At 54.2% G+C, this 24,367-nt stretch overlaps 1 long non-coding RNA gene across 3 annotated transcripts; it reads left to right on the top strand.

Annotated features, from left to right (window-relative positions):
- The first annotated feature begins 6,462 nt into the window (after positions 1-6,462).
- LOC125158879 (uncharacterized) lies at positions 6,463-23,843 on the top strand. 3 transcript variants are annotated; one of them, XR_007149563.1, is made up of 6 exons: positions 9,129-9,362; positions 18,726-18,953; positions 19,157-19,295; positions 19,516-19,909; positions 20,131-20,431; positions 23,671-23,843. It is a non-coding gene; the product is annotated as an uncharacterized LOC125158879 (long non-coding RNA). The 3 variants fall into 3 exon arrangements; XR_007149562.1 differs by lacking the exon at positions 9,129-9,362 and adding an exon at positions 6,463-6,606 and having other exon boundaries at positions 19,516-20,431; XR_007149561.1 differs by having other exon boundaries at positions 19,516-20,431.
- Positions 23,844-24,367: the final 524 nt, after the last annotated feature.

Here is a 24,367-nt window from a genome sequence, read left to right as displayed (position 1 = left end):
CTTGCTGTTGTGCATATGGAGCCATACCACTTGGCTCTCCCCTCAAGGAAGAACTTACTGGAAAGTGGGTGAGTTTGTGGGGAAGCCTCCAGCTGCAGCACCTTTAGGACCCTGAAGGGGTGTGTGGGCCAAGGCTTCTCCTTGTCAGCAGCTCCTGGTAGGTTCTGGGCACAGTGGAGTATAGAGGCTGGTCCTTCCTACCCCCGCAGGACCTTCTGAGGGCTGGTCCATGCGACCCTCTTCCTCCTGGCTGGTGTCAGATAGCCTCCATCATGGTGGTTCTGAGGCTGTCTCCTCCTCTACAGCCCCCTCCCCTCCTTCTTTCACAGGTGTTGTCCACAACAAGGATCTCGTGTCGTGACCTGTGCCTCCCGGAAGACCGAGGGTCACAGATGTACTAACCTCTTGTTTCAGCCTGGATCCAATCAAGACGATAGAATCCACGTTGCTGATTTCAGATAGAGGACGTGATGCAGGGAAGTTTTTCCACGGTGATGGAGGGAAGTAAGGGGTGAAATACAGAATGGTAAGGCAATCAAGACATCGACAAGAGCAGGAAGTCACGGTCCCCTCTAGGACTAGAGGGTCAAAGGGAGGAGGAGGAGGTGTTTCTGGAGCTCAGGATCTCCGGCCACCTGATAGATGCTGGAGTCACTTCAGGCATGTCAGGTAGGAGATGAGACCCCAGGAGGATGACTGGCGGGTCCCTTCTAGTGCAGTTGGGGACCACCTAAAACAGAGAGAGGGAAGTAGAAACGCCCAAATCCCTCTCCTGCCTGTCGGCCTCTACCGGTGTCTCTGCCTGCACCCACAAGCTAGAAGACGACAGGGCCTGGGAATCCTATTTCCCTTAAATCAGAGCAGAGGCAGGAAAAGTCAGGATACGAATCTGAAAGGAGCCGGGACATCTTCCAAGACCTCATCCCTGCTAATCTGCCCGGAGCCTCATTACGAGTCTATGTAGATGGTGGCTGGAGGGACGGATAGACGGGTGGGTACGCGATAAAGCAAATACCGCGAATTATTAATGGCGGAACCTAGGTGGTGGAGATACGGACATTCGCTGTAATATTCTTTCACCCTTCCTGTATGTTTGAACATTTTCATAATGATGCATTACTGAAACAAAAGCACCCTCCTTAAGTGACATTTTTGTCTTTCAGGAGGAAGAGGCAGGTGACTTTCTCGGTTCCCCGTTTCTCCCCGAGCCTGGTTACACGGCCCTTTCTCCATGCTGAGAGAACGAGGGACAGGGTGGCCCCCACAGACGTGCACTCGGGTCTCCCTCAGTGGGGCTGGAGGCTGCACGGCCAGGGGTGGGCTTCAGTCTGTGACATGCCACGGGTGGTTCTCCCATTGCTTGACAACTTTTGAGTCAGTCACTCACATTGAAAAACCTGGAAAATTCTCATAAAAATCCCCAATCTCCAACCTCTCTTTGAAAGTGGAGATCCACCAGCACTGGGCCTGCATTTCCCCACTGCAGCAGGTGAATGGAGCGCATCCAGCTCGATCGTGCCCTCTCCTGTCCGCCACGGCCTCCGCTGCTCCCTCTTCTATCATCCCTGGTCCACTTTGCTCACTTTGATTTCCTGGCTGGTCCCTGAAAGCCTTTGCACTTAGGCCACTGGATTCATCAGAACACTTACATTTTATAATGCGCTTTTTACAACTCCTGATTTGAGGCCACATTCCTCAAGCTGCATTAATCCACGAAGCCCCTTTGTGACTTGCTGTTTCCAGGTACTGGCCCCCTCTATTTGCTTAAAACTTTAAAATGCGTTCTTTTATAAAGTAAAGGCCTATTTTTTATGTTTCCTCAGCAGTAATCCCCATAAAACCAAGAGTTTGGTGTACTCAGCAGGGTTCCTTCCTAATAAAATAAAACGTGCTTGTGCCGAAAGCCTCGGGATCACCTCTTGCGCTCGGTGGCACGTGGGTTCCACTCCAGGCCATGCCGACTGGATTATGCTGAGGCTGATTGCCAGAGAGACTGACCCTGCTTCGTTCACTCTCTGGCGGGGCCTTCCCTGAAGTACACTTTCCCCATCCCTGGCCATTTGTCCTCCTGGGGACCCAGGTTGTCTTCCACGTGACTCTGAAACCCAGAGTACATGACATGGCTTCTGAAGTCCTTCCCTCTCCAAGAGCTGCCTGGTGCTTGCCCCTCCTGAGTTCTTCATCATTAGTGCTTGCTTGGATTTCAGTACGCCTTCAGTTTGCTTAAGTACATCCAGATTGATCCAGAAGAACCTTAACAAGTTCAAACTGTAAGTTCTTCTTCAGGGATGGGGTGTGTGGTGTGAGGTAGGATCCTGTGGAAGAGGTGGACAGGGGCTGGGGCTGGGAGGGTTTGCTCTGCCACACTAAGGATCTGTTGAGGTCCTTGACTATTAATGATTTCCCTCTCAAGTAACCTCATTACTTGCAGAAATTATCATGTTATTCCAACAAAGTTGGAAAGAAGTATAACCACATCAACAGCAAGAACACCGCCCACATTTACTGAATGCTTACCACGAGCCCAGTGTGCACATGATTTAATTTAACGGTCACAAGAACACTACGAGGGAGCTAATACGACTTTGGCCACTTTACAGATGAGGAACGTGACATTCAGAGAGGTTAAGTAACATGACTAATGCCCCACAGCTGGTAAACGATGGAGCCAGCCATCCAAGCCAGGTCCATTCGACACCCATGTCCACACTCTTGACTTGCTGCTTACAGGCATTTGACACTGAGTCATTTCCTGTTCATTTGATGAGTTAATCCCAATCCCTTCCACCTTCACTTATAGGTCAAGTGGTTTTGTTGTTTTTGGATTTCTCTCTGGTTTCTCCACCTTTGTACTAATACGGCACCCTGAATTGGGCACAGTGTAGTGAAAAGGCTACACAAATCAACTTGCCCAATGTGGTCAATTCTGCCTCCCACAATGATACTGTGTGTTCTCCTCCACTAGGTGGGAACCAGCAGGGACACACCAGCAGCCTCCACCCTGGAGAGGAATGAGTTCCTCTCCATTCTGGCCAATACTACAAAATACTCTGTAAAGAGGACAGGAGACCGCTGTCCTGAAGTTCTTAAGACTTCATCTTCTGTAGCTTAGTCATCCCCACCGAGTCTTAGAGCCTGGAGGGCCCAGAGATTCTGTGGTCTCCACACCCAGCCCAGGAGCAAGCAGGAGGCTGGGGAGGTCACACTGCCTCCGGCAGAGGCTGTCACCATTTACACACCCACCCGCAGTGAATGGGAGTCTGCTTGTGCCCACTGACACAGGGACCATCCTTAGAGGACACAGAGGATGGGGCAGAGGCCATGAGGGCTTTCCAAATAGTCACCTGCTCCTCCCCATTTCCAAGCTTTCCTTGCAGTCATGCTGGGGTCACAGGACTAAGTCTGGCTGATGTGCAGAGGGATTTAGAAGTCACTGTACTTTCTCCAGCTCTCTCCCTTTCTCTCTTTTCCTCTGTCATGCTGACTTTGAAGTCCACAAATTTCAAATGATGTTATCTAGTCCTGCTGAGGACTGTGACCTGAATGAATGTGGTCACTAGTCTTCAAAGATGGCCTTACTGAGCCATACCTCCTAGTGTCCACATCTGTTTTAGTTTGTTTGAGCTGCTATAACAAAATACTCCAGTCTGGGTGACTTATAAATGACAGATATTTATTTCTTACAGTTCTGGAGGCTGGAAAGTCCAAGATCAAGGCACTGGCAGATTCAGTGTTTGATGAGAGCTTTGTGCTTCATAGATAGCTCTCTTATATAGAGGTGTCCCCCCTCCCCCATGGTGGAACAGGTGAGGAAGCTCTCTGGGGTCTTTTTTATAAGGGTACTAATCCCACTCATGAGGGTTCTACCTCATGACCTAATCACCTCTCAAGGGCCCTATCACCAAAACCATCACACAAGGGATGAGATGGTTAGTATAGTGATATCCTTGTGTAGTGTCCTCCCAAACTGACTATGGGCTGGTCCTCTGACTCCCTTGAATCAACAGAATGTGGCATAAGTGATGGTCATTTAGGGATCCAAGTCCTAAGCAGGCCTGGCAGCTGATGTTTTCCCACTTGGGGAGCCCTGAGATGCCACATGAGAAGTCCAGCTACCCTGTTGACCTTACTAAGTAAACGGGGTGACGCCTGGGGCTACATGGAGAGAGAAAGGTACTCAGCTGTTTCAGTGTTCCAGCGGAGTCCACTGTCCTGCCCATTCCTCCCAAGGGGCCAGACATCTGAGGGAGCCATTCCAGCTCAGTCGAGGCCCTCGATGACAATATCCCCAGCCCACATCATGTGGAGGAGAACAACCACCTGAGTCCAGTCAACACTCAGAATCATGGTTCCTGTCTCGAGCCACTGAATCTTGGAATGGTTTGCACACAGCAGTAGATATCCAATACAGTGAAAGAGAGGACACTCTGGCCATTGTGACTTGAAGGTTTGTCTGTTGGAGCAGCTGGTGTTTATTTCCCTGACTATAACAGATGATGGCTCAAAAGACCAGGAAAGAGAGAGCAGGTCCTGAATTCCGGTGAAGGAGTGAGACCGAGAGGGCATGAAGAAACACCAGAACACATTCTCATCACCTGAATGATGAAATGGGGAGTCTGAGAGTTCAAGCCTGTGCCGCAAGGGCAGGGGCCAGAGACCCAGGAGGAGGAACAGACTGTTTGGGGGAAGGAAACAAGAGAAAGAGAGTATTCTAGTTTGGGATTTAAGGTGCTAGTGAGACCACAGTAGGAAAATAACCATTGGGCATAGTAAACTTCACTTTGTTGCTCAGGTAAGAAATCAAGGCCAGAAATGAGAGCTGACCCTGTGGGATAATGATGCCCATAGAGAGGGGAGAAAGGGAGAACTGGGATGAAGGAGAGTCATGGAGAACATCTCCATGGAAATGGCACCCGAGGGGCCAGCAGTCAGGGAAGGAGACTAAGGAAGAGGTGGCACAAAGAGATGATTCCTCAGAGCTGGAGTCAAGAGAATTTCAATGACTGGGTGGGAGTCAATGGCATCAAAGCCTATGGCAGTGTTAAGCAGTGGGGGGCCCTGAGAAGAGGCCTTTGGACTCAAGCCAGAGACAATGGTGAAGGAAAAGAAGACAGAATGCTTTTGATCTTCATACCTTCATTCATCCATCAGTCCATCTCTCTGTCATCTATCCATCCATCTACTCATCTACCTATCCATCCACCCACCCATCCAATCATCCATCTATACATTATCCATCCATCCATCCATCCATCCATCCATCCACCTCTCTGTCAACCTATCTACCCATCCATCTGTCTGTCCATCTGTCCATCCATCCATCCATCCATCCATCCATGTGTCCATCTATCTACCCATCCATCTGTCTGCCCATCTGTCCATCCATCCATCCATCCATCCATCCACCAATCCTTGTTAGAGACTGCGACAGGCCAGGCATGGGTATCATTTTAGGGTAAAACAGACGCGGTCCTGCCCTTTGTTGGAAACACTTAGCAAAGTCCCTCAAATCCTGAAACACTCAGATTTCATAATCAAGTTCTCTTTTGCACATGAAGGTAACTGCAGTTTTTCCCCCAAGCTCTTGTTTGGGGCCAAGCCCTGTAACTTGTGCTCTGTATCCTTGCTGTCACTTCATTGTCCCAACAGCAACAACGTAAGGTAGGAACTGTTCAGAGGTGAACTGACCAGGGCTAAGGGAGTTTACAGATCTTGCCAGAGCACAAGGGGTGCTAGTGCTCACACCAAAAGCCAATGGCCACCAAGTCTCACTGCCCCGTCCCATACTCCTGAGGCTGCTGTCACTCATCACCCGGCCCTCCCCAGTTCTGGCCCTGCCTTGACCTGCTCTGGACATCAGAATTTATTTTCTCACAGAGTCAACGCAGAGGTGATATGAAGGCGGTAATGTACTTCCATACACTGTCGGGGAAGAGACGGCTGTGGGTTAACTTTACGACCAACGGGCATAATTTCTATGGGAAAGTACATGTCAGGCTCCAAACGGCTGACTTGGAAAGACAACCCTGGAACTCAGCTTGGGTATAAACCAGGGACTGTCTGTAACTGTAAAGATTGTTTATTTTGAACATGGACCTAACTGGACTTTCCTTTCCTCACTCACTCTTTTTTTTTTTTTTTTTTTTTTTTTTTTGTTATGCTGTGCAAAGACCCTGTTCTAGCTAATTGGCAAAAAACCCACTGTCCCTTAGCAGAGTATACATTTTCGTAAATACCCCCTAGAGATTTATTTCTTCACTATGGAAAATATAATTCTGTTTTCCTAAGTGACGGGATGTGTTTATGCAGGGACTCTGAGTGGGCTCCAGGCCTGGCCAGATGGTTCTGGCTGTACTCTGTGTAACATGAGCAGTGGAGCCCTAAGGCCCTCCTGGGACATGTGACTCTTGGGGGAGCGACATCTGGGCAGCTGGGTGGCTGCGTGATCTGTACGCACACACAGAGCTGTACCTACGGGATGCACGGTTCTGCTCCCCGAATGCTTTTGGTGGCATTTAAGGCGGGGGAAGGCTTGCTGGAACCGCGGTTTGGCCCTCCCCCGCCAAGTGTGAGTCATGCCTATTTTCAGCCGTACCACTCCCCCAGGTGGGTGCTAACTGCTCTCTGCCTTCGACATCTCTGTTTCCTTTGTCGGATGGCGAGACGTGCTGAGCACTTGGCATTTTCCACGAGCTACTTATGCACATAGGAGTCTTGGCAAGGCTGGCGATGGAGGGAAGGAGAAGTAGCCATTTCGGGAACGTGTGACATAATGATAGTGACATTGGTTGAGTGGCTTTAGGGGCTTTGCAAGTCAACTGGCTGGGATGGCAAACGGCAAGGCGTTTGCTGCACTCATTCTACCGGGGCAGACATGATTAAGTGATCATGACGCTCTGCCTTGCTGTCTTTCTACAGCCTCCAAAAGGGAGGTGGGGTGGGTGGGAACCTCAATCGATTAGTAATGTCTGTCTCCGAGAGCCTGGGGCGTGAAGCAGTGCGCTGCCATTTGCCTGCTGGGTTTGAGGGCATTGGTATGTGATTTAGTTATTTTATAGCCTTTACTTAGATCTGCTTTATTGACAACAGCTTATTAATATGTACAGAGCATCTTAATTGGAGATTCTGCAGAAGCAGATCCTGAGATGAGAATTTGGCTGCAAGTCTTTTATCTGGGAGGTGGTCCGGGAGGCACCGGCGGGGCGCTGGGGCAGTAGGCAGGGTGTGTGAATGCCCTGCTCATCCCTGTGGGCCACTGGGCCTCTTGGGGACCCTGTAGGATGTCCCCAGAATTGTCCCTCTCTGGAGGTGAGTGAGGAGGTGAGGTCTTTCTTCTGCTTCTTCAACTGGTCATTGACTGAGGGCTGCTCATGGGCACTTCTGTCCTGCCCATGTTGGGGGCTGTGTACATTGTCATGTCCGGAGAGAGCCCTCGGGCCAGGCGAGAGGGCTCTGTGGGAAGTAAGGGCTGTGGGTGGGCACCGTGCATGCTCCAGGAGCAGTCTGATGGTGTCATAAAGGAGACCAGTGGTCAGGCCTGCCTGTACCCCCAGGTACAGGGATACCCCCTGTACTCCTGGATACCCAGGAGCAGTCTGATGGTGTCATAAAGGAGACCAGTGGTCAGGCCTGCCTGTACCCCCAGGTACAGGGATACCCCCAGGGTATCAGGGAATCGCATGAAGTGATGTCTGTGGGAACGCTTATCAATGTCAAAGGCCTCCATGACCATCTCTGTGGGCATCGCTCTCCAATGCTGCCTTCCTTCTATGGGGTCCTATCCTCCGTGGGACTCTGGGGAACTGCTCTTCATGCCCCGCCACTGTTCGCCCAGCTGGGCCAGGGTGGACTGTCCCATCCTCCTGACCCAAGCAGGGCCAACCAGAGACTTCCCTGGGCTTGACATGCGGCCCCCAGGAGACCGAAGACCTCCAGTCCCAGTGCAGGAGGCTGAACACCTGGGGTTGCAGGCGGTCACTGTCCCCCAAGTGGTGGGTGGCTGGGAGGGGCGGGGAAGGGCCCTGAGGACCTTCTTCAAGTCTTGGATCCAGCTGTTGCCAAGACTGGTGCCATTCTCGAACTTCTATTAGAAGAGTCTCACTGCTTTAATTCATTGGAATTGGAGTTTCTGTGATTTGGAAGCGGTGTTGACCTGGCTGGGGTGTATTCGCTGACATTGAAGGAGACTTCAAGGTAGCCATGGCTGACCGGAGTCAGGTGTCAGGACGGGGAGGGGTCTCCTGCTAGCTGGATTCACCCCAGGTACGGCGGGGGGTACTTTACAGGGTGTCTGCTGGGATCCTCCCCTCCCACCCTAGTGCCCTGTGGGGCCAGTATCTCTGAGCCCTTGCCATCACCTTGGACCCCCTCCCCCAAGGGCCTTCCATGGCTCCTTGCCCTGCAGCGCCTCAGGGCTGCTCAGGTTTGCCAGACTCTGTGATCCAGTCTCAGCCCTCAAGGAACGAGCTCCTGCTGGGGATTTCACAGCTGTTTTCTCTGAGGGGGCACATTCGCAGCTTCAGAGTAAAATCTGGAATTCTCACGTTTTCCCCCCAAACAGCCTGGGTTGGGGAGGACAGAGAAGGACCAGCACTGGTGTCAGAGGTCTGGGCTTGGTGGGCTGGGTGAAATGTCTCTGATGTCACTCAGCCTTAAAGCGCAGGTGAATCTGTTGTCTATTACACAACCTGTTGACATTTCGTCGATCGCGAAACATTTTCCACGACTTTAGTCGGCCCTGCTGTGTCTTGGAGGGCGGCTGGACTCCAGGGCAACGGTAGAGATTTAGCCTGGGATGTCTCCCCGTGCCTGTCCCGTTGGCCCGAGGACCCTAGTGCCGCGAGCAGGGCCCACATCATTGGGTTGAAACGTTGGGCTGGGGCTGGGTCCTCAAACCCCACAGTTGAGCCTCCCTCCCTGGACCATGTGCCCGCCTCCACCGCTCCCCAGCATCCCTGTCTGTTCTCACAGTTCCACGTGTCTCCTTCCTTCTATCAGAGAACAAACACACTCCCTTGGGCGGTCTCAGGCACCAGCTCCTCCCCGGGACCTCCCTGGTCCTCCAGCCGTCATGACTCTCCCTCCTCTCCCCATGTCCCCGTAGCATTTGGGCTCTGCCCTCTCCAAGCCCTTGCCTAAGCTCCCCTCAGCTGCTGTCAGAGACATCACCCCATGGCCTGGCCGCCTGTGGGGCCAAAGTTCCTTGCCGGGGAGGAAGGAGGCATGAGGTTGCAGAGATCTCTGTTTCATGGCACAGAGACGCTGCCTGGCACATGGTAGGTGGTCACTACGTGGGGGCTGAGCTGACTCCCCCGCAGGGCCGCCTCCCTCTCTCTGCGCAAGGCTCGTTTTGTGACTACAAGGTGAGGAGGTCCGAAAAGGTTCAGCAGGGCGGCCTGGGGGCCAGGATGCTGAAAAGGAAGATTGGGTCTTCAGCAGTTAATGAGCCAGGAAGGGGTGGGGCGGAGCGGCGCACGAAGCCTCAGCAGAGAGGTTTCCCAGCTGTTGTGCATTTGCGTGGGGCAGGGAAGGGGGCTGCTGAGCAGGAAATGGGGCTCAGCTGCAGTGGGAGGGGGTCCTGAGTTAAAAGTGCGGGAGATGTGGCGGCTCCAGGGACAGATGCTGGGAGGAACTCTTTGGGGACCCAATGATGTCAGGAGCCCTGCTTGACACCAGAGCTCCTGGTGGGGCGCCCAAGCCAGTCCCCCCAGTACAGGGAAGTCAGTCCTCATCTTCCCCGTGTGCCTCCACCATCAGACCAGCGGCGGGTCCCGCATGGCGGAGGGGCGAGGGTGTCAGGACACGCTCGTTTGGGCAGAGTTTTGGCCGAGCCCCTGTGGGGTCATGGGGTGGCGTGTGTGTCCCTGCAATGGCATGGCGGGGCCGGATGAAGAAACAGCTTTCGGGCCACTACGTGCCAAGCCGAGGCCTGGAGGGACACACTCTTGGCTCAGTGGATTAAGCGTCCGACTTCGGCTCAGGTCACGATCTCGGCTCGTGGGCTCGAGCCTGCGTCGGGCTCTGTGCCGACGGCTGGGAGCCTGGAGCCTGCTCCGGATTCTGGTCTCCCCTCTCTCTGCCCTTCCCCCAGTCACGCTCTGTCTCTGTCTCTCAACAATGAATGGACGTTAACAAAAAGAAAAAAGAAAAAACAGAGGAGAAACTCTTTGGGACCCACCATGAGGTGAAGGGCTCCCGGGCTCGGCATCAGAATTCCTGCCCCATAAAAGGAAAAATCGATGAACTGGACCTCATCGAAATGAAAACTTACGCTCCATGAAAGACCATTAAGAAGATGAAAAGCCAGGCTGCAGGGAGGGAGAGAACGTTCTAAAAGGACAGGCCTGACGGAGGGAGGACTCTCACCGAGGGCGTCGCAGAGTGATGACCTGGGACCCATGTGCTGGGCGCTGCCCTGCCCGGTAAACTGTGTGTGGTGAAGGGAACGTTTGTATGGCGGCCACACCACGTGGGCCTCCCCTCCCCTGCCACCCATGGTGGACGGCTGGCCCGGGGTCGTGGCCTGATTGCTGAGCCCCCGAGATCAGAGCTCACCCCGCGTGGCTGGGGTCTTCTCAGGGACCCCAGGGCGGTGCGAGCTGGACGCCGGGGGATCCTGGCTGCAGCCGATGCGGCCGGTCCACTAGAGACGTGGAGGCCCCCCCACGGGGAGAAATGGGGTCAATCCTGCCTGCCTCCAGAGCAGTGTGAACGCGGCGGGCGGAGGCTGCCGGGCTGGAGGCTCGTGCTCTGGGCTGTTGGTCTCCTGTGGCTCCCACTGTGCACCCTGGAGTGGACCACAGCCCAGCGCAGGCAGGGAGCACATCCGATAACCTATGCGTTCAGCTCACTCTTCTCTGATGTCAACCTCATCGTCCCTCCTCAGAGCTGAGGAACCGGGGCCTGACCCGTGATTGTGCCGGGCCCTGTAGCCGGCCTCCTCGGGCTGGTTCGGTGGTCAGGGGTATACGTTTCCATGACACCTGCTTGGAGAAACGTTTTTAGCAGAAATGTATCGACTACGTATGGTGTGAAGATGGCCTGAGTGTGTTCACTCTGGGATCTGAAAAGATAGACTTTATCCACAGGAGACCGGGACTCAGATGGTCACTGTCACTTAGCGGCATCAGAAGAGCGCACATCAGAGTCTGACCCTTCATGGGCCCGGGCCCGGCCTGTCTCGTGTCCCTGACTGTGTCCTTGGCTGGCTTGCCTCCGCCTCCCCCACTGGAAGGGAGCCCGACCCTGCGTTCCCTCGGGCCTCAAGGCTTCTCTCAGAGTAATGGCCAGGCCTTCAAGGGCCCCCGACACCCAGCTCCCCTTCCTGACCACAGCTTCCGGAACTTTCCGTATCATTTCTCCAGCCAGGTCCCTGCCTCCGAGTCCCCCTAGGAGCCCCGGCTCACATCACAGGCGTTCACCGACCGATCTACATGCCCGTCTGGCCCCTTCTCTGGAGTGGATGGAGGCCACCTGAGGGCTGGGCTCTTGGCCTGTCCTCCCCCCAGGGCTCTTGGCCTGGCTCCCAGGGCGTTACGGAGCCATAGCCCGCACGGAGAAGGTCCTCAGGACACACGGGAGGGGCGAGCAATCACACTCAGGGTGCGCATGAGTCCCTACACGGCCCTGTGGGCATCACAAAGGGGGCAGGGCGGCCCCTGGCCAGAGGGCCCTGACAAACGGCTGGTGCTCTACCGAGCACTGTTCCAGGCTGGCCGAGCCTGCTGACATCTATGGAAAAGGGGCAGTGGCAGAGGAATTGACAGAAACAGCGGGCTCAGCCCTGCCTGCCTTCCCTTCCGTACTGACCTCTATGAACACGAGCGTCTTTAGCCAGATTCCCTGCTCCCGGTGGGATGTTTGAGTGCGGCCAGTGCCAAACAGGAAACACTCGGGTTTCCTGAAAATCGTTTTTAAATCTTTCACAGAAGTGCTAACGTACAAGATCTTGAGGTGGATGTTGGCAAACCGGAGCAAGATGTCAAGATTCCCCGGAGGCCCCCACACGCAGGGTCTTTCTCCAGGATCACGTACGGCAGGGCGTGACGTGTGCCTCAGCGGGGGCGAAACAGGAGGACGGGACCCAACGCAAACACTGTCCTGGAGGAGGGAGGCATAGAGGGAGAGGGAGGGGGAGGGAGGGGGAGGGAGGGAGACACAGGCTTGCGGGGGCGCTGTCCAGGAAGGTCAAGGCCTTGATCCTGCCCTGCTCTCTGGCCCGGAACTCTGAGAGTCGCAGATCAGACTTGCCTTCGCCCTGTCCTGGTGGGAAGGGAGGTAACAAGGAACAGTTGCATAAATACAACTTCCCGTTCAAAAACAGGCCCCAGACATATTGTGCTATTCCAAAAAAAAAAAAAAAAAAAAATTGTTTCTAAGTACAAAGATAAATGTCCCCATCTTGGCATTCTGAAGGTGAGTTTTAGCCAGGCTGCATCTTCCTCCTTCTTTCTCCATCTGGGCCTGGCCTCCCTGTCACTGCCCCTCTCTGTCAGGAGACGGCCCAGGCAGACGGCCGGGGGACAGGGAGGCTCAGATGCGCAGGGAAAGCCGGACAGTTGAGATCCCCCGGGGGGAGGAGGGAGTTGCCCCTTGAGAAGCGGGGGTGCGGGAGGGGACGGGACACCCTCCAGCCAGAGCTCCGTGGCACCGGGGGCTTCGTGTCTGCTTGCTGTCCCTCTTCCCACTGGGATGCTGCCTTGGGGGCTGGGCTTGTCCCTGTTTTGTTCACCTCCCGGCCGCGAGCAGCTCAAGACTGATCGATGGGTCTGTAAACCATTAATGTCCCCGCACTTCCAGTTCCCAGCTGCAAAGCAAGTGTAGACTAAAGAAAGATGTGTGGACCGAAGTCAAGTCCCTTGGGACCTCCAGGCGTGGGCTCGAATTCGGCACTGCTGAGCAGTTGCTGATTCCAGGCTCCCTCTTGACCTTTCTGGCCTCAGTTTCCCAATCCGGAAATCACGGGAAGGACAGGCCGTGAGGGCTCGAACGTTCCTCGAGGCGGGTGGTCAGCGAGGGCCGACGGATGGGAGCAGAGCCTGGGCCAGCCTGGGCTGCTTGGGTGTCACCAGGGGGCCTCAGGTGCGTCATCAGCAGACGTGTCTCAGAGCAGCCCCCTTGTGTGTCCGTCCCCCAGGGCTGCTGCTGACGGAGCTGGGACGCATCTCCCGGAAACACCCAGAAGGCGTCTCCCAGGTTGACCTGAAGCAGGAGAGGAAAGGGCAGGGGGACAGAAATGCCTGTCGGAGGCCGGTCAGGTCCAGGTGGATCAGGCCAGGTCTGTTCTGCCTGCCACTTTGAAATCAAAAGTCACAAAAGTAGGGGCGTCTGGCTGGCTCCCTTGGTGGAGTGTGCAACTCTTGATTTCCGGGTTGAGAGTTCGAGCCCCATGGTGGGTGCAGACATTACTTAAAAATAAAATCTTAAAAAAGCAAAAAAACAAAAAAACCAGCCAGGGCATCTTGGTGGCTCAGTCTGCTGAGCGTCCGACTTTGGCTCAGGTCACGATCTCATGGTTCGTGAGTATGAGCCCTGTGTCGGGCTCGCTGCTGTCATTGTAGAGCCCCCTTTTGGATCCCCTGTCCCCCCATCCCCGCCCCTCCCCCGTTCATGCTCTCTTTCTCAAAAATAAATAAACATTTAAAAAAAAAAGCCATACAAGTTATCAAAGTCCTGCATTTCCAAGCATAACCTTGGTCTCCTGGCTAAGTGAGCTGGATTTCGCCCCATGTCCTTTGCTTTTCAAGGACTCTGGGTCCCCTCTGGAATAATTAAAATGCTGAAATGTCATGCAAAACAGTCTCTGGACTTTGCTAGAGTTAGTAGCACGTGCATTTGGATTTTTTCCCCCTGGTTAAAAAATAAAGCCTATTTGCAAAGCCCATAATACAACACAGTCTTAAAATTAACCACTTTCAGAGGCTGTTTCTGCTTATGGTGGTTTCAGGTTTTTCTAATTATTCTGTTCCAAATGTTTATCTTTTGCCCTCGTGTGCAGAGGGCTCTGTTTATATAACATTGTAAGGTAAAACGGCTGTATGCCTAGGTCCTAGCCCTGCTCAATACCTGAGGCAATTAATGTGCATTGATACGAGGCTCCCATCAACACAACTTCTGTGTCGTTAGCCAAAAATCAGGCTGCATGGCTTGATATCAAATCTCTTTTTCCCCTCCCTGATTAAGGAATGTTTTTATTTGGAAAGCCTAATAGAGGTATAAAAATAATACCACATGTGGCTTCGCATATCACAAACCCTCTGCTGAAAAGAATAACGTTGAGAGTGTCCCAGGACTGTGGGTTAGGCTGGTTATGCTCATCATGAGCACATAAGGCGATTTTACTTAAAAAAATTTTTTTAAATGTTTATTTATTTTTGAGAGAGAGAGAGAGAGACAGAGACAGAGACAGAGAGAGAGAGAGAGAAGCGGGGAAGAGGCAGAGAGAAAGGGAGACACGGAATCCAAAGCAGGCTCCGGGCTCTGAGCTGTCAGCACAGAGTCGGGCGTGGGACTCGAACTCACTAACCGTGAGATCGTGACCTGAGCCGAAGTCAGACTCTCAACTGACTGAGCCCCCCGGGCCCCCCAAGGCGATTTTACTTTTTAATACAAATAAGTGATATTTGGTGATGTCAATCAGGAAAAAAATCTGAACGCGTATTATTGTAATTTGGTGGGTTAAACCTCCATGGTTTCAACCTCTCTGTTGCAATGTAATAATTTGTCAAGCCAAGACCTTCCTCCGTGGAGTCTTCCCTCCCGCAGGTACTTGAGTTCCTACTAAGTGGGTGGCCGTGTGTTAGGGGCCAGGGGTTGATACAGCGGGTGAAGTCCTGCCCTCGGGGGGCTGATACTCTGGTGGAGGAGACCGGCTGGGGAAGTTGGAGGCAAATTGTATCCCAAAGGTCCTTTCTGATGGCAACGTTCCCGGGTGATGAGCCTGGGACGGGCTCCTTGCTGCAGGGGCTGTCACTCAGGGAGGCCACACCTCCCAGGCACCGACTGAGCACGTGGGGCCCCAAGCAAGCGGCTTTCCACTCCACGAGCAGGGGGACGCCCTCGAGCGGGAGGCTTTGGCGAGAGGACGTGCCGCCGACCTGGCTGAAAGTCTCTCGGTGCAGAGATGGAGTCTGAGGCTCTTCCTTCCCCTTCTCCTTTCGGGGGTCAGGCCAGCCTCCCTGTCTGCAGGCTCACCCCGCCTCCTTCTGCCCCCTCTCTCTGTCCTGCTCGCTGTCCCCCAAAGACGTTTCTGCACGTCTGGTCTCCTCTTGGCCTCCGCTTCTGGAGAGGACTGAACCAACAGAGCCTGCTAGAATGAAGTAGACGTAGTTAAAAGGGTTCTGGGGCAGGGACATAAAAGTGACTCTTGGTTGGAGGACGTCTGACTCCTGTCCATTTCCAAAGGTCACTAACAGAGGGCGCTCAGTGCTGCTCCTGTGCATCTTACTGTCAACCTGGCACCTTAATAGAGTAAGCTCCTTCCCTCCTTCCTTCCTTCCCTCCTTCCTCCCTCCCTCCCTCCCTTCCTTCCTTCCTCCTCCCCTTCCTCCTTCCCTCCCTCCTTCCTTCCCTCCTTCCTTCCCTCCTTCCCTCCTTCCTTCCTCTCTCTCCTCCCTCCTTCCCTCCCTCCCTCCTTCCTTCCTCCTTCCTTCCTTCCTTCCTTCCCTTCTTCCTCCCTTCCTTCCTTCCTTCCTTGCTTCCTTCCTTCCTTCCTTTCTCTCTTCCCTCCCCATCCCTCCCCTCCCCTCCCCTCCTTCCTTCCCCCACCACCCCTCCCGCCCCCGGCCTCTCATTCTTTCCCCTTCCGTCCTCTCTCCCCACCCTCTTTCAGCGGAGAACACTGTCCTGGCTAAGCTTTTCTCACTGTGATTCATATTTTGCTTCTACCCAGGTATTTCCTCTGTAGGCTCATCAGGCTCCCTACCCATGCCCCTGAATACCTTTGCTCCATTTCGGCTGCCTTTGCAGCACTGTAATAACCAAGCCCAGAGGAACATCTGTGGAAATCTTAGCTGGAGAATCAGGACTGGGTGTTGCTCAATATGTGGAAAAAATGCATTTTTTCCAAAGAACCATGATCCACATGGTGGTCAGTCCACCGGCCATCACTGGGGCCCTGGTGAGGGCAGGTGCTGGGCAGCCCCACCAAGGACCCTCCCACCTCGCCCCCGAGCTGTTGGGTACCATGCAGACACATCACGCCCCCCCCCCGCTTGCTTCCAAGCCCCTGGCTGTGTGAGGCTCCCCTATTTTGCAATGCCAGGGTCGGGGTGGTGACGGTCCAGGTGCGAGGCAGGGTCACAATCAGGGAGGCCTCGTGCACAGTCTGGGGGCCAGCAGGAGCTGCAGCCAGGGGCGCCCAGGGGGACCCCTGCCCAGTTCCCACCTTGCCACATTTGGGGTCTCCCAGGCCCGGCCACGTCACGGGGCTCCTATAGGCCCACCTGCCGTTCACTAGCTCACTCCTGAGTTGCTGTGACGTCAGGTCTTGGGAGAGGACCCCCCCATAGGGCACCCATGGCTCCCGCTTCTGCCTGGGGACTGCAGGCGTGGCCGGTGACGGCCGTTCACGGTGACAGCGGTGTCCCACGGTGACAGCGGTGTCCCACCCTGACGCCCCCTCCCCGGAGGCTGCTGTGCAGATGAGCGTGGTCCTGGGTGGCGCCCAGCTGCCCAGTGAGGGGGGGCTCTGTGTCTCCTGGGGCTGAGAAATCCTCTCCTCACTGGGGGTCCAGAAACTGCTGGTCCAGACACAAGCCAGAAGGGTTCTGTGAATCACTCTCATCTCGAATGGGTTCGTTACGGAACGATGGCACCACTCACATGTTCACTGAAGCCGCATTTCGTGTGATGGAAAAAATTGTGTGCTGTGTAACTGTGCATATAATTACATGCAAATCCGGGAGGTTCGAAAAGGGGAGGGTGCAGCCTCTTTCAACGCTGGCGCGAAAAGTCTAAAGCATTTAACTGTTTATGCGTGTAACTTTTATCTCTGCGCGGGCTGTGGCCCTGTGAGGGGAGGGATGTGGGGGAAGGACAGGGCACCGAGTGTCCCCAGCCCTTAGCTCTGTCCTCCGGGCCCTGCCTCCGGGTGGGCACGGAGGCTTCTGCTGAACACTGTCCCCTCTTCCGCTGGGACAGCCTTCTCCTGCGGACACTGGTCAGTTTGGGCCTCACTGGCCGCCTCTGGCTGGAGGTCTGTAGGGGTCCGAGTGGCACCAGGTCTGGCCTCGCTGAGGCGCCCCAGCCAAGCTGCGTCTCTGGGACCCGTGTGGCAATGCTGGCTTTCGTCTCCACTTGACGTTAGTGGGTGGCTGCCTGGTGGGCCGTAGGGCGCGGAGGCCGGGGGCAAGCCCCGAGGCGGGGGGCGGAGGAAGGGAGGCGCCCTGAGGGGGTTGCGAGGAGGGGATGTGGGGCAGGAGACCCCTGGGCTGGAACTGCGGAGGGGGCCAAGCTCAGGACTGTTTCAGGGAGCTTTTGGGAGCTGTGGCTGCTCTCTCCCCAGCAATTCCGAGATACCTCAGAGGACATCTCTGTGGCGTCTGCTCACGTCTTGGCAGGTGAGCATTTCTTTGGGTAGGACTGTGTGCGGACGGGGTGCGCGAGGCCCCCGATCCCGGTTCAGAGTCAGAAGGAGGGTGACTGACTGCGGCGCCAAGCTCAGGGCGAAGCCAAGAGCAGGGTCGGGAGGAGAGGGGCGGAAGCAGCCAGAGAGAACGATTTGCAAGCGTCCCCACTACAGTTTTACAGCTATAAATTCTGTGACTTGTTTGAGACCGACTTAGAGAGTCACAAAAGGAAAGAGAATGGGAGGGGATCCTGCGCAGGATGAGAGATTTCAACACCTTCGGGGAGGTGGCGGGGGATCCTCATGTGGACGCTCACAGAGGGACAGCCTCCAGGAGGGCGCGTCAGCCCCGCGGAGCCTGGGGACGCCCAGGACTCGGGGTGCGCCACGTGGGGGAGGCTGTGGACCACCTGACCCTTCATCCCCAGAATAGCTGCCATTTAAACGTGGGTCCCCTCCCAGAGCACCCCACCTCCCGCAGCACCTGACCCACCCACCCACCCACCCACCGACCGACCAAGGATTCCGCACTGGAGAAGTTTAAGGAGATATTCCGGGAGGACTGACGTTGGCGTGGCCTCTGCCGTGCACCCCAGGGCCAAGTCCTGGCAGTTTGACTTTTCCTGCCCCCTGCCCCGGACCCCGTTCCTGAGGTCCCAGCTTACTGTTGGCCCAGCATCACCCTCTGTGAGGGTGCCACCAGCTGCCAGCCCCTTCCCCAGACAGCAAAGCGGAACGGTCACACACACAAACGCAGAAGAAAAGAACATTCGGAGAGGGACGCGACAGCCATGGGGGTGGACCCCTCTGATGTCCCTCCAGAAACTCCACGGCCGAGGTCCGCTCTGTCCTGACTGCAAGCTGAGGCCGGTGATGGGCGACAGGGGACGTACCAGGCTCATCGTTTCTGGCCCCCACGGGACCCCTCTAAGGATGACCCACGCTCCCGATGAGTCCTCAAGGCTGAGATGTCCTCAAGGCTGCTCGGCTCACCTGGTCCTCTCCTCCCTGGTCCTTCTTTCCTTCTCTTCCCGCAGGAGCCAGGCCTGCATCACCGCCTGAAGGCTGTTCCCGCCTCCTGTCCCCTCCCCCTTTCACTTTCCACAGGTGTGATGCCCAATAAATCTCTTGCATGTCTGTCTGTGCTTCTGCTTTGCAGAGAACCCAAGAACTGTGTTTAGGGACCAGATCGCTCGCAGCCTGGTTGGCAAAGGGGATCCCATCCCACAAGGTACGTGGGCTGTGGATAGCGCCTGGCACAAGACGGTGGCCCAGACTGAGGCGACAGTCTGAATAGTTGACTCTTACTGTCTTGCGTTCAACACTGCATTCGGCTTGATATGTTTGGCAGTCGTGTGAACCCTGAGCCGGACCCTTGGAGTGCAGGGTAAGAGCAATCGTGATGGGGAGACCAAGTGGAAACCTTTGAAAGCCTCCTTACCCCCCCTTCGGCCAAGGTACTGAGTCAAAAGCAACGTCACCTTCTGGAAGGTGGATGGGTTGGCACAGTGGGTCGTGCCTTAGGAGATTTTAAGAACGCAACCTTTAAGAGAGCTGGTGGTTCACCTCCTGTCTGTTTCCACCCACCAGGTGACAAAGCTGTGTGTTCCCCGGGGGCGGTCCATTCTACCATGGAAATGGTACCTCTGGGATGGAGCCTGGGCAGGGCCGGGGGGCACAGAGGACCTTCAGGAGCAGGTGGCCCAGACCCCCTTGTTGGTTGGTACAGGTAGGCCAGAGCCCCTCCTCCAGCTGGCATCTCAGCCGTGCGTGGGGGGAGTGTGATCTGACCTGCTGACAGAGGAGGAGGAAGGCCCAGCTTTCCAGCCCAAGCTTGGAGTCTGGAGGCAAGCTGGAAACGCTCGCCTGCTCGGATTTTAACCGTCATCGGCTTTGCTGCCAACCGGTGTCATTCACTCCTAACCCTGCTCTTTGTGTCTGCTTTACAGATGATCCAGCTGACACAATAAAGGAAGAAAAAAAGAAAAATCAACCCAGCAAGATCAAAAGGAAATAGAAAGAGATCTAAACACTTCTGACCAAAACGCGGCTTCGTCGGTGTCTTCAGTGAATTAGAGAAAATATCACGCATCCGTGCAACACGAATAGGGCTCCGAGAGTAGAAGTCACAGCAAGGAAGGGCTGTGGGATCAAAACTAGAGGAGAAACCTCAGGACAAGGCTTAGGAGTCAAAGAAATCCCCTGGAAAATAGTTGAGAAGACGGAGGAACAGACACTGCGAGGGGAGAGGCCCAGGGTCCGCGTAGGAGTCTCCTGTGTGACTAGGAGTGGCAGAAACTGCTGCTGGGGACAGCCCCTCCTGCACCGCGGGGACCCGGGCTGGTACACTTGGGAAGGTTCCTGACGGGGTGGCGGGGAGCTGCCCGCAGGGCTCTCATGTCCTGCTCTGCCCGGTGCCACCGGGACTGGGGGGGCGAGTTGGCCATGTTCCAGAGCTGCCCCTGGGTCTCCCGGCTTGACCCCCTCCACAGCACAGGTCCCCCCCAGCTGGCCCTCTGGGGCCTCATTTTCTGCTTTGTTCTGTTTGTCCTCCCCGCCTCCAGAGGCCAAGAAGTGAGAACGTGGTCAATGGAGGGAAGCGGGAGAAGGGCGGAAAGATACCCCTCAAAGAACTCGCAGGCTCTGAGCAGCGACCGGGACGCTGGGAACCCGGGGGATGGTTCCAAGCTCAGAGGGAAACAGTCTTCAGGCCAGAATTCCTCTCCACTGCTGCTCAAGGACCAGAGAGTCACCAAGGCGCCCTCCTCCACCTAAGGCCTGCTTCCCCCCACCTCCCCACGAAGCCACTGGAGGACAAACCCTTGAGGAAGGAGAGGTCGAGAAGGAGGCAAGGAGGCAGGGCAGGTACTCAACCAGCAGGGTGGCCTCTGGGCCCAAGGTGGTGGCGGAAAGGCCCTGAGAGGAGGCCTCTGGAAAGGAGGTGAGGGCAGAGGAGGGAACAGGAGGGATGTGGGGCGTCTCAGAGGCGTGGGGAACAGTAGTGGGGTGTGGCAAGGGCCCCGTGCACAGAGTGTCCTCTCACGGGGATTGTTGGCCTTCTAGAGGGAGAAGCGTGTGGTCAAAAGTATTTACGTGGTGCACTGTGCATGTGTGTGTGTGTGTGTGTATGTGTGTTTAACTTTCAGATTCTATTTCGGGATAATTTACTCAACATGAAAACGTGTAAATGTTATCATTTTGTTTCATCATACGCTGGGAGTGATGGTGCCTCACAGGGAGTGGGGGTGGGGGGAGAAGACAGGTAGGTAGCACCACTCACAAAACGGGGTTCAGGAGTCACCCCCGGGGTCAATGGCTGCGGGTAGCCCCTCAGTGTGTTGACCTGGGTCCTTCAATTCTGATGTTTCCCTGTGTTATTTCTTTCCTCACTTCCCTTCTCAATTTAAAGACTTCTAGGATCGGGGCGCCTGGGTGGCTCAGTCGGTCAAGCGTCTGACTTCGGCTCAGGTCATGATCTCATGGTTCGTGAGTTTGAGCCCCGCGTTGGGCTCCGTGCTGATAGGCAGAGCCTGCTTGGGACTCTCTCTCTTCCTCTCTGAGATTTTATATAGACTCTCTGAAAGTTTATTCTGCTCTCTTTTTTGTTTGCTTTAACTCAGAGTTCCCCCTTTTTCCTGTATTGGTCGATTTCTTTTGGTCTTTGACTTTTGTGTCAGGCACATATTTGGAGTTGGGGCCTCAGGGTGCTGACGGAAGGTTCTGTGATGGGTGACCCGGAGGTCGGCTCGTTAGGGAGCCCCGCTGTCAGTCTCTGCAGATGACAGTCCTGTGCCCCAAATGACCTGGCCTCCCTGCTGGGCAAGGGGACGGAGCCCCCTTCCAAGGACAGCTCCCTCTTACACTTTCCTGGGGCTGTTGTAACAAGTCAGCACAAACTTGGTGACTTAAAACAACAGAAACCTATTTTCTCACGGTTCTGGAGGCCAGAAGTTTGAGATAATGGTGTGCACAGGGCTGGGCTCTGGCCAGAGGCTCCGGTGGGGGGGGTCCTTCCTTGCCTCTCGCCTCTTCCAGGGCTCCGGGTATTCCTTGGTTCGTGGTTACACCAGTCCCTTCTCTGCCTCCATTTCCGCCTCCTCCTCTCCCCGTGTCTTCTGTCTTCGATCCTTTGCGAGGGTGCTGTTCATCGCCACCCACCAGGTCTCATGTCATAGTCCTTAACTTAGTCATATCTGCAAAGATCTGTTTCCAAATAGAGTCACATTCCGAGGTTCTGGGGCTTAGGAGGTGGACTTATCTTTTGGGGGGGTACCACCATTCAACGCACTATACTCTCCCAACTCCCTACACATCTCCTTTTCCAACAGAAATCCCTGTAGAGTGAGTTCTCTGCAGAGACTTGTGGGAAAAGGCGAGAGGATTCAGGCCCCTCTGGGTCTGCAGGGAGCCATCCTGCTCTGTGTCACTGAACGGAAGGATAATAAAGTGTACGAAGGAGGGATCTCTCAATTTGTATTTATTTTTTATTATTTTTTAAATGTTTACTTATTGAGAGAGAGAGAGACAGAGATAGAGACAGAACATGAGTGGGGGAAGGGCAGAAAGAGAGAGGAAGACACGGAATCCAAAACAGGTTCCAGGCTCTGGGTTGTCAGCACAGAGTCCGATGTGGGGCTCGAACCCACAAGCCAGGAGATCGTCACCTGGGCCAAAGTCGGATGCTTAACCAACTGAGCCACCCGGACGCTCCTCAGTTTGTATTTATTTAATGGGTATTTACATTCTGTGTGGCACAGAAGAGGTACAGTGGCAGACTGGCTTCTCCTGGGTGCCTTTCTATGGTTCCCCTTTGGATGATGCTGGTGCCTGAATCCTTCTCCAGGCTCAAAGACTCTTGGCTGGACCTTGACATTGGCCTTGCTCCCTCCTGAGCTGCCTTCCTCTGGGTCGGCTAGTTGTCTGGCCATCGAGCAATGCCTAGATACTCTCTTGAAATTCTCCTTAAAACCCCGACCCCCGTGATGAGGCACAAATTCATTGCCCTTTCAAGGTGGACATTTCAACAGAGTCGAATCTTATTCCAGAGAAGGCGCCAGCATGATAATTTTAAGGCATGTCTGGTGAGTCAGAGAGGGTCATTTTAGGCAGGTAAGTACTCCTTATAGTAATAAAAAAACACACATGAACCCTTAAAAGGAATGGTAAAAATAAAAGGACAGAAACTGGGTAAAGAAAGGAAAGGGGTGGGGGAGAGTGTACCAGAAACCCTGCATTATTCCTCAGAAGTGCTGACATTTTCTGTTTGGGGCCTGTTGCCTAGCGAAATTCCACAACTGGAGCGTCATTCCCGCTGGATCCAGGCTGGTCCAGAAACCTCATGAGACCAATGGCTTCTACTATTTTAATATGTGGGTCAATGGAAAACAGTTGGAAATCTGGTAGTTGGTGAAAATTTCACTGGCCAGGCCCCCTGTTTGAATAGACGCCTTTATAATTCAGTTAGTGCTCTCATAAATTACACCAAGAGGTAGTTAGAACGTTTAGGTTGGGCTTTTGGGGGGGCGGGGGAGTACAGCTGGGAGGGAGCCGAAAGACGGGGGCCCGCACCTCCCTCCCCATGAGGAGCCTCTGTTTGTCATTTGGACCTTCTGCAAAGCAGACTTGAAGGCAGGAGGCCTGCGGGACGTGTTTGGTCCCAAGGGATATTTGTTCCCACATTTGAAAATTCGAGGTCCCACCAAAAGTGTAGTTTGCAGCCTCTCTTGAAATGCTGGAAAATTCTGGCCGCTGTGGGCTGACACCCTTCGAGGAAGGGGGGTGTTCTCTTCAGTGGCTCCCACCTCGAATTCACTATGCCAAACTGGGTGAGGGGGAGGGCTCGGGGGGCGGGGGTGGAGTCCGAGAGAGGGAGGCCAGCGTCTAGGACCCCCGAACTTGTCTCTGGGAGGTATATACACGCACACATACAACCCCCCACCCCAAACCTGTGTGTGTGTGTGTGTGTGTGTGTGTCTGTTCATCCATCTGGCAGTCTTAACTGGTATAACTGGAGACAGTCTGGGAGTCTGGACTCAGATGTATGGACCCCCCCCTTGGGGTTGGGAGAGCAGAAGCTGACCTCCTTAACCCTTGTGGCATTCCAGACCAGAATTCCAGGCTGGGGAAGGAAGGACATGGCCAGCCCTGAGCAGCTGGGACTCCACCTGAACCCTTTAAGGCTCCAGAAGGCTAAGGATACCTTGATCAGTACCTCTACTGAGGAAACATCCCAGTGAAGTTTGTATATAACTGGTTTTGAGAACCCACATACTATATTTAATTAAATGATAAATTGGTTAATAGAATATAATGTAATATAATAAATATAAAATAAAATTATATGTTTATATATTTACACATATTCTATTTATTATATAATATTCTATTTTATATGTGATTATATATGCTGTTTATAATATTTTGTAATTTATATACTCACTTCTCATAAAGCAATTGAGATTCCTTACGACCACATGCAACCCTTTATAAAAGATAATTAAAGTACGAGAAAAGGAGAGATCCGCTGGGGAAAGGGTTACAAGATCGAGATCAAGAGAAATAAAATTTTCTTGAAAATTGGGGGCGCCTGGGTGGCTCAGTCGGTTAAGCGTCATGTCACCATCTCATGGCTCATGAGTTCGAGCCCTGCATCGGGCTCACTGCTCTCCTCGCAGAGCCGGGTTCAGATCCTCTGTCCCCCAATCTCCCTGCCCTTCCCCACTCCCTCTTTCTCTCTCTCTCTCTCTGAAAAATAAAATAGAACATTAAAAAAAAAAAAGAAAATTGGTAATAGATGGAACT

Source organism: Prionailurus viverrinus, unplaced genomic scaffold (assembly GCF_022837055.1).
Source record: "Prionailurus viverrinus isolate Anna unplaced genomic scaffold, UM_Priviv_1.0 scaffold_39, whole genome shotgun sequence".
NCBI lineage: Eukaryota > Metazoa > Chordata > Mammalia > Carnivora > Felidae > Prionailurus > Prionailurus viverrinus.
This window is presented reverse-complemented; position numbering and strand designations above follow the sequence as displayed.